Source organism: Limulus polyphemus, unplaced genomic scaffold (genome assembly GCF_000517525.1).
Source record: "Limulus polyphemus unplaced genomic scaffold, Limulus_polyphemus-2.1.2 Scaffold1620, whole genome shotgun sequence".
In the NCBI taxonomy this organism is placed as follows: Eukaryota; Metazoa; Arthropoda; class Merostomata; order Xiphosura; family Limulidae; genus Limulus; species Limulus polyphemus.
Genome location: NW_013667230.1, coordinates 109,463 through 116,678, shown reverse-complemented (window position 1 = coordinate 116,678; position 7,216 = coordinate 109,463). Strand labels below are relative to the sequence as shown.

General features: G+C 33.4%; 1 pseudogene; it reads right to left on the bottom strand.

Moving 5' to 3' along the window:
• Window positions 1–2,829: 2,829 nt before the first annotated feature.
• The window catches only part of LOC106464324, a 75,866-nt pseudogene continuing 71,479 nt past the window's right edge, over window positions 2,830–7,216 (bottom strand).

The following is a 7,216-nucleotide window of genomic DNA, read 5'->3' as shown; positions in this document are numbered from 1 at the left end:
TAAAAATTTCAATTTCATTTCTAGCACATGTAATCATTTGAGAGTTCAGTCTGGATATTATATTATTTTTACCAAAATAATTCCATCCCTGACATCAGTGTTATAATGGCTTCTCTTGTTGGGCAGGTTTTTTGGATTATTTGGTACAAAATAATGCAAAGTCCAGTCCACTTAATGATAAGAAAAGCATTTTATTTTTTCTGCTACAACTTTTTTGTTAGCTTAGATACTGTTTACTGATAGGCCAAAGTTTACAGTAAATTCTAACAATTTCACTTGCTTTCTAGTTTCTCAAGCACTACATAGGCACATCTCTTATTACTTTTGTTGAGAACACAAACATAATACATACAGCATTGAATTACGTAACAAACTCGCTTTAATGACTCAATAATCAATTATCCATTTACTCTAGCCTAACTTGCCTTTTATATGGTTCAAGTTGTTTCTTAAACTTTCAAAATGTTCTAGTCATTAATCCATGCCAATGATGCTACATCAAATCTTCCTCTGACCATACAATAAAAAATAACAATTAGATTTTTTCTTAAATATTATTCTACAACAATATTAATAATCTGATCAATTAATTTGCTGGCCATTTAAATTTTACAAGTGTTTTCTACTAAGACAAAATTTTATTCTGAGTCTTTGAGAAAGCTAAATGACACTATTATAAATTGAATGGAAATTTTACAACTATTTTCATTTTATACACACAGAGAATTATATATTAGCATATCAGAAAGTTGTTACATGTAATTTCTTTATGGTAAAAGAAGAACTGGAAAGAAAAAAATAAATAACTTTAATTGCAGGATTTGATAAAGCCTTATGCAGCCTATTAAAACAATAACTTAATTTTTGAATCATTTTTCGTGATTATCTTGTGACATTTTCAAAATTAGTCGTTTCATTTAAAAGTTAAAATTAATTTGTTCTTGTTCTCCTTGGGGGCTTACACTGTAAAATTCAGGGTTAAAACCTAACACAAATAGCCCATTTTGTATTATGACTTTGCTCTAAATCAAACAAAAAAAAAGATATGTGCTATGGTTGAACAGTACATATTTAAAAAAATTAGTATTGCTAATATTACTTTTTGTTAAACCATAAATGCAACTGAAAAGACAGTGGTATCAGGTGGGCTCAAGATTTTGAGAGTTTAGTGTTATAGATACTTGAAAGGACCTGCAAAATATATATATATATATATATGTGTACTAAAAAGTGGAAAACTTTAAATATTTGTTTTCTCTACATCTATTGCCTTAAATTCTTTAATTTTTCATAATCTTCATAACATGTAACTTCTAGTGTTTGTTGTTAAGTGCAAATTTACCCAATAGGCTATCTGTGCTCTGCCTACTGTGGGTATCAAAACCCAATTTTGAGCTTTATAAGCCCTCATATTTATTACTGAGTCACTGAGAAGCAAATCTTCTGCACACACTGGATTTTTCTACAACATTTTGCTGTAAATATATCAAATTATACTGATCTTAGAATGTAAGATATCTTCAAGAACCTTCAGTATATTCACTTTATTTAATATTCAGAAGTTGTTTTTACACATTTTTCCAAGGACTTCATATTTAGCTCCACAGAAGATTGTATGCCATTTTCCATTTCTTCCCTCCAACTTTTTATGTCCGTTAAAGATGTCTTAAAAATCCTTTCTACTTCAGTATAACATATCAGAACTACAGGTTTCTCCCATTTTCAACTTAACTCCAAAGTCATGACACCACTTCTTAACTAAAGAGCTTTCAATTGGAAGTTTTGGATTGGCAAATAATTTTCCTTATTAATAATAACTTGATAGCTTACAACAACTATTAAGATATTTTAACATAAAAAAGTTCTTTACACAGAAGTTCTACAACCCAAAAAGTCAACTTCTCGTATCTCACCACATTTCAAACTACGCCTATTTTTTTTGTATGATTCAGCTATAACACAAGAAGTTTAAATAATAATATACTTCACTATTAGTGATTTCTAATCAGTATACACAAATTAAAAATGGCTGTAATAACATCCTCCCTCATTATTTACTCCATTCTGAATACTTCATCAGTAATTAATTCAGTAGGATTATAGCATTTTCTTGAATTCTAATATACCAACATTTTGTGTTATTAAACTGCTTACATAGCCAAATGTTTTACTTTAAAAATGAAAAAATCATCTTAAAAAATATATAATATATAAAGTTAAAATAATAAAAACCATACATATTTTAAACAATTAAACCAATATTGTTAATGAAACTAACAAAATAACATCACCTAGTATAAAACACATAATACTTACATTCACTACACGCACTATCACTCATACAATGTCCCTGGAAAATTTATTTCAATGATTGTTTTCCTTTCTTGTCAATATTCTTTGAAAGTTAGAGTATTTAACTTCCTTGTCAATATTTATTGAAAATATAGTAATTCTAACTTTCTGCATGCAGGATTTGAAGCCAGGACTGCTCTCACACTCTAACAACTGAGCTAAAGGTTTAACCCACTAGCAACTGCTAGTAAGGCACTTTTTAACAACTCCAACTACCACATTTTCACACTCTCACAAACATGATCTACAGTTTTATCTCTGAGTCATGGAAAAATACCATGTTGAGTTTAACTTTTTCTGTGGTAATAAGTTGCAAGCCAAGTGTTTACCAACTGAACTAAAGGTTTAATCCATTAGCAACTAATAGTAAGGCATGTTTGAACACCTTAAAGTCTTAAACCATTACAGAAGTTCATTGTGTATTAACAAGCATTTTTTCAAATTAAACTGTAAAACAACAACGAAAAAACAACACAATACATTTCACCAATTCATACTTTAATGCAATCCATAAATCCAAATTACATGTTTGCTTTTACATGTTTAGCATTTTGTCAAATTTTAATTGTCCTTGCATTATTTTTTCACAAAAATTGTTTAGAGGCATCCACTACTTAACCCTCCTTAATCATATGTTGGGTTATAGTGCTTAAAAGTTGTCTCTTAACAAATAGAAAAATTCATGTGTATTCAATGGAACCTTTATATTTATACTCCATGCAGAATGCAAAAGTTAATTCAAAATTAATAATTTTTTATGTGGTTATAGGATTAAAATATCAAGTCTTACTAAGGCCATTATTGTGTTTCTATAATAACCAACAAAATCATAAAATGATTCAATCTATACAGATCTTATGCCTTGATGGTATATTAAGAATATGTTTATGAAGCTACAAAATGAAACCTGATATATATAAAAAAAAAGATTAATCACAAACAAGAAACACAATAATATCTGTAAGTCACATCTCAATAAAGTTTTTGAAGATAAAAATGCTCATGCATAACTAAATGGAAAATCTCAATATCAATAGAAATGGCTACATGGATATTTTTCTGTTATATACAAAATATTTTGGAATCTCTTATTGTTCCACAACAATAGTTGGAAAGTTACATAGACAGAGACAATCAAGAATTCCTTATAAAGATTTCATATTATTAACTAATAAAGAACATACAGGAGATTAAATCTGATGTGAAAGAGCTTTCTCTGTTCAAAACTACTAATTATTCATGACTGAAGATTTTTATTTCGAAGATGTATCAGTTTATGTCGTTTTAAATGACCATTCTGAGTAAAAGTTTTGTGACAAACGTCACATTCGAATGATTTTACTTTTGTATGCATTAATTGATGCTTCTGGAAGCTTGCCTCCTTTTTGAAACTCTTTCCACATACATCACAAACAGCATATCGTTCACTTGTGTGTATACGCTTATGTTCTCTTAAGCGTCTACCCAGTACAAATCCTTTTCCACAAATATCGCATACAAATGGTCTCTCTGCAGCATGCAGCAGTTTGTGTCTGTCTAAATAATTTTTAAGGGCAAAACTTTCTCCACAAACATCACAGTTAAATGGTTTTTCCCCAGTATGCAACAGCTGATGTTGGCTTAAGAATTTTCTTACTCTAAACCTTTTATCGCAGAGATCACATGCAAAGGGTTTTTCTCCAGTGTGAATCATCTGATGTCTTTTCAAGTCATTACTTCGTGTAAAACCTTCACCACAGACATTACAGCTGTATGGTCTTTCACCTGTGTGAATCAAATGATGTTGTTTTAAATCTCTGTATCGTGTAAACCTTTTACCACATGCTTCACAACAGAATGGTCTCTCACCTGTATGAATCAACCGATGTTGTTTTAAAAGATAATTTTGTGTAAACTTTTTTTCACAGATGTCACATGTAAAATGCTTCTCCCCAGTGTGCACTAACTGATGGTTCTCCAAGTGATATTTTCTGGTAAATTTTTTGTCACAGAGGTCACAACTAAATGGTCTAGATCCAGGATGCCGCAACTTGTGCTTGTTTAAATTTTTATTTTTTTTAAAAGTTTTCCCACAAACATCACATTTGAACTCTTGTTTTGGTTTGTGAGTTAACATGTGTTGATGAAGACTACTGGAGTTATCCGATGAATAATCACAGTACTGACAGTCATGTTTCTGAATTTCAACATTCTCTGACTTGTGGAGTTTTTGATGTCTTCTCAAAACATTTTGTGTTGAAAAATATTTTCCACACTGGTCACAAGTATATCTTTTGGAGCCTAAAATAAATGAAGAAAATATAAAACAACAAACAATATATCTAAGAATTATATTAAAAATTGCTTCTTTGGTGGGACAACAAATATATTTTTTAAGTTAAAAAATAGGTCTTTAAAAATCTTCATTTTTAACCAGAAGCCTGATGTATGTTAAAAGTACACATAAGCCATACACACAAAGGTTTATATAATTATATTATACTGAAAATGTATTTCCAATAGCTACTTACCTCCTCTCACATAAATAGCTATACTGTTTCAGTACTGCCCTCTACATGCAAATATTTTTATGCATGCTACAAGCCTTTTATCTCCCCTCAATTAGAATTGATTGATTCCAATGCGTCTCTCATACAAATCATCATGTGACAACCCTCCACCAATAAAAGTGTGGCATACTCTCTTGATACATGTGACTTCCTCTATTCAATTCTACCAAACTATCACTTCGAGGTTGTCAGAAAATAGAAGCATCGGTTTTTAGTGAGGAGGAAGGGTAGGAAGTGTGAGAAGAGGTAAGTATCTATCAGAAATGCATTTTCAGTACAGGAAAATTATAACTTTCGATACGGTACATTACCTCCATTCACATAAATAGCTAGAATCCCAAATTAAAAGTGGGAAGGGATCAGTGAGAGGGAAAGAAGCATCCTTCAAAAACATCTGAAGGACACTCTCTAATATGAGATAGTCAGATTATAAGATCTGATGTGGGAGAGTGCATCACTTCTGAACCAGGAATACTCTTTGCCCATTGTAGAAAAATGTTGCATATATGGGCAGAAAAACAGAGGAGCACAACCAAGTGGGAGAGAGCTATAGCTGAATAGTGATCCAAACCATGCAATATTCATGAAACTCAATCTCATAAAATATAAAAGTGGGTAAAAGAAATGGATATGCCCCTAGGTGTAGAGTGGCTTGGGCTTGATGGACCGTACAAGGCAAGTCAACTACATCCAAAACCCATGCCGCTAGGAACCAACATCCACACAGGGGTACAATGAGAATCATACAGATGGCAAGTCAACTACAATCCAAAACCCAGCCATCTGGGAGGGGAAAGAAAGAGGATAATATCATCTTCACCTGAAGTTCAAGAGACCAGAGGGAGTCTCGAATATCCCCCGAGTCTTGAACAGGGCACACGTTAATAATAAAAAGTGATATATCAATCCAGGAACCCAACATCCAGTATTGAAAAGATGTCTACATGATATAAATCAACTCCCTCAAAAGTGAAACTGACCAGAACCAACTCAAGCAGAATATCCTTGAAATAAGATAAATCAAGAGATAGCAGAAGGGAAAGAACCATAACAATCCCAAGTACCTCCACCGTGACCCACAACACTGAGGGAGGAAGATATACCTCAGCAATACATGTGTGAGGACTTACATTGATTGGTTCTACTCAATATCCAAAACCTGGCCACTGGGAACTGACATCCACATGCAGGTAGGATGATGGATCCCAATTGACATCTCACTCCCTTGTTTTCTTTATGTTTCATATTTGAGGATATCGTGTCATCTATTCCCAGCAGAACACCACAACCCTACTCTCAACTGAATGGTTTTATAATCATTTGCATATTTTGTTTGTATTTCATTATCACATTCAGGAGGATGCCTCAGAGGTCCACCACCCCAGCAGCTTGGAACTGGAAAGTGGTAAGGACTCCCATACTCCACTAGAAGAAGGGAAATAAAATGTTGGAGAGTCCGGAGGACTGTAGCACCTGAGACAGTGCAATGGGTGACTACAAAACCCTATTTTGAAAGGTAGACCATACCAATTTATTCAATACAAGGCATGGCAGTGTTGGGCAGCTATCCCCTTCTACTTTACCCATGTAGTCCATGGGTGAGTATGGTTTGGGACAGGCAAATTTATGAACCAATTCTATCACGAGAATAAACCAACAAGCAATCTTGTGGAGCACTCCATCTGTGCAGTATGTGTCGAGTGGCCATGGAATTATAATATGCAAGTTGACATGGTTTAACAGTGCGGATTTGAGCATTTAAAGAATACCTGGTCAGGCACCACTTGCCACAGATCAGGATCCATTAAGAAAAAGATGGACATGCCCCTGAAAAAGAAGGTGTATGTAAGAAAAGGTTACTTACCCAGTCACAGTCTCATAAAAGAGTGAAGAATAGCAACAGGTGAATGACAGTACTCCAACAAGAAAGAAAAAGTTACCCAAAGTAGAGAATGGGAGATGAACATTGAGATGTAGTCCCAGTGCTCGACAGACGAAGCACCTCAAACTGACGACAGTGTAGACATGCAGGGAAAAAAGGGAAGTGCATGATAGGAGTGAAGACACCAGGAAGTGAAGATGCGAAGATTGATACAAGGAAGAAAAGGCCAATCGATTCACAATCTAAATGTAATGGGTAAGGATGAAAAAGAACAGACAAAGAAGTGGAGAAAAGGGAGGAAACATGTCAAAAAAATAACTTAGGTAGGCTTGGCACATTCTGCAGTAAAGTACTGGCAGGCACTCCATAAGAAGGCGTAGGAAATCTGACAAAATCTAGGTTCTCTGAAAATGGGTTCCGCTGTTATAGGAGG